At 55.4% G+C, this 2,997-nt stretch overlaps 1 non-coding gene and 1 pseudogene across 1 annotated transcript; both read right to left on the minus strand.

The window, feature by feature from the left end:
- Positions 1 to 31: 31 nt before the first annotated feature.
- Positions 32 to 188, minus strand: LOC124309887 (uncharacterized; annotated as a pseudogene).
- An 843-nt stretch (positions 189 to 1,031) lies between these two features.
- On the minus strand, positions 1,032 to 2,953 carry LOC124309881 (small subunit ribosomal RNA). The gene has a single exon (XR_006909457.1). It is a non-coding gene; the product is annotated as a small subunit ribosomal RNA (ribosomal RNA).
- Between the last annotated feature and the right edge of the window lie 44 nt (positions 2,954 to 2,997).

Here is a 2,997-nt window from a genome sequence, read left to right on the forward strand (position 1 = left end):
GTTGCCGACGGAGCAGTCTGTCGTTGTTAAACGACCCTCAGCCAGGCGTGGTCCGGGAATTGTATCCGTGGACCGCAATGTGCGTTCGAAATGTCGATGTCATGTGTCCTGGCATTTCACAAGTTGACGCGCAATTAGCTGCGTTCTTCATCGACCCCACGAGCCAAGTGATTCCACCGTTCAGGGTAATCATATATGTGAATTTTGCATTAAAAATGCTAAAATTACGGTTGTTACCGGCTTTCTGTGGTCGTGAGCGCGGCGCCGCGTGCGTCAGCCCTTGCGCGGTTGCGCGCGGGAAGGAACGCGCGCCGCGCGTCAAATTTCGTTCGTGCGATAGTTCAAGAGCCGACGTCGCCTCGAGTTCACGGGTCGTCCCCGCCGTGATGAACCGGCGCCGGACCCGATCGGCTCGCAATGCAAACGATTGACGGCGGACGGCAGTGGGCCGCGTCAGCGAGTCCCGGGCATCGCTGCCCTCGACGCTGACGCGAGCTTCCTCGTACGGGCGAAAATTCTCTTCGAAGCCTACCGCGTTCGCGGCCTGCGTCCGGGGTGTAACGGCGTTGCACCGAGGACACCCGGGCGCAGACAGGCTGCCCGCGAAGAAGCGCTGAGACCAGCTTCGCACGTCTCTCTCGTACGACCTGACCGGGTCGAACGAGTCGAGGCGGACCGCGGAGCGGTCCCCTCTCGGCACCGAGTCGGCCGGAGGCGCGAACGACCCGCCGCTGCTCCGCGCTGGACGCGGAGCGACGGGTCGACGCCTCGGCGCGAGTCGGTCGTCAGGCGGTTTTAGCCGGCGACTGCGCTCGTCGCGACCGCGGCGAACGCCGGACCCATCGGATCCGGCGTCAGCACCGCGTTCGTTGTCACGACGATTGTGTTGCGCGCCGCGGCAACCGGGCCCGACCGTTACGTCGTTCAAAGTTTTGTGTAATTTTGTTCGCGACACGTGGGCGTGACACGCCGCTCTCGCGGCGAGACAGCCCCGCGCGCTTACGAGTCGCTGCTTCGGCAGTACGAAACGTTAATGATCCTTCCGCAGGTTCACCTACGGAAACCTTGTTACGACTTTTACTTCCTCTAAATGATCAAGTTTGGTCATCTTCCCGGCAACATCGGCAATGCCGAGACATTGCCCGCGTACCAGTCCGAAGACCTCACTAAATCATTCAATCGGTAGTAGCGACGGGCGGTGTGTACAAAGGGCAGGGACGTAATCAACGCGAGCTTATGACTCGCGCTTACTGGGAATTCCTCGTTCATGGGGAATAATTGCAAGCCCCAATCCCTAGCACGAAGGAGGTTCAGCGGGTTACCCGGGCCTTTCGGCCAGGGAAGACACGCTGATTCCTTCAGTGTAGCGGCGCCGTGCGGCCCAGAACATCTAAGGGCATCACAGACCTGTTATTGCTCAAATCTCGTGCGGCTAAGAAGCCGCCTGTCCCTCTAAGAAGATTTATTTGTACGCCGGTAGTAAAAACCGCCCGACCGAGGCCGGGGGCCTTCGAGATACCGGAAGGTACGCCTATTTAGCAGGCTAGAGTCTCGTTCGTTATCGGAATTAACCAGACAAATCGCTCCACCAACTAAGAACGGCCATGCACCACCACCCACCGAATCAAGAAAGAGCTCTCAATCTGTCAATCCTTCCGGTGTCCGGGCCTGGTGAGGTTTCCCGTGTTGAGTCAAATTAAGCCGCAGGCTCCACTCCTGGTGGTGCCCTTCCGTCAATTCCTTTAAGTTTCAGCTTTGCAACCATACTTCCCCCGGAACCCAAAAGCTTTGGTTTCCCGGAAGCTGCCCGCCGAGTCATCGGAGGAACTTCGGCGGATCGCTAGCTGGCATCGTTTATGGTTAGAACTAGGGCGGTATCTGATCGCCTTCGAACCTCTAACTTTCGTCTTGATTAAAGAAACATTTTTGGCAAATGCTTTCGCTTCTGTCCGTCTTGCGACGATCCAAGAATTTCACCTCTAACGTCGCAATACGAATGCCCCCATCTGTCCCTATAATCATTACCTCGGGGTTCCGAAAACCAACAAAATAGAACCGAGGTCCTATTCCATATTCCATGCACACAGTATTCAGGCGAAAATAGCCTGCTTTAAGCACTCTAATTTGTTCAAAAGTAAACGTACCGGCCCACCTCGACACTCAGTGAAGAGCACCCGCGATGGGATATTAGTTGGGCCGCCCCGGAGGGGCTAAGCCCACCGTAGGACGTCCCACAATCATGCCATGTTTAGCACCCGCGAGCGGTGAACCGACAGCGTGGGACACAGATTCAACTACGAGCTTTTTAACCGCAACAACTTTAATATACGCTATTGGAGCTGGAATTACCCGCGGCTGCTGGCACCAGACTTGCCCTCCAATGGATCCTCGTTAAAGGATTTAAAGTGTACTCATTCCGATTACGGGGGGCCTCGGATGAGTCCCGTATCGTTATTTTTCGTCACTACCTCCCCGTGCCGGGAGTGGGTAATTTGCGCGCCTGCTGCCTTCCTTGGATGTGGTAGCCGTTTTCTCAGGCTCCCTCTCCGGAATCGAACCCTGATTCCCCGTTACCCGTTACAACCATGGTAGGCGCAGAGCCTACCATCGACAGTTGATAAGGCAGACATTTGAAAGAAGCGTCGCCGGTACGAGACCGTGCGATCAGCCCAAAGTTATTCAGAGTCACCAAGGTAAACGGCGGACGGGACGTACCCGCCGCCGATTGGTTTTGATCTAATAAAAGCATTCCTTCCATCTCTGGTCGGAACTCTGTTTGCATGTATTAGCTCTAGAATTACCACAGTTATCCAAGTAAATGTGTGTACGATCTAAGAAACCATAACCTGATTTAATGAGCCATTCGCGGTTTCACCTAATTTGGCTTGCACTGAGACATGCATGGCTTAATCTTTGAGACAAGCATATGACTACTGGCAGGATCAACCAGGGAGCTTCGATACAAAATCTCGGCTCGGACGTGCGCCACCCATCGCC

This window comes from Neodiprion virginianus, unplaced genomic scaffold (genome assembly GCF_021901495.1).
Source record: "Neodiprion virginianus isolate iyNeoVirg1 unplaced genomic scaffold, iyNeoVirg1.1 ptg000061l, whole genome shotgun sequence".
NCBI classification, from domain to species: Eukaryota; Metazoa; Arthropoda; class Insecta; order Hymenoptera; family Diprionidae; genus Neodiprion; species Neodiprion virginianus.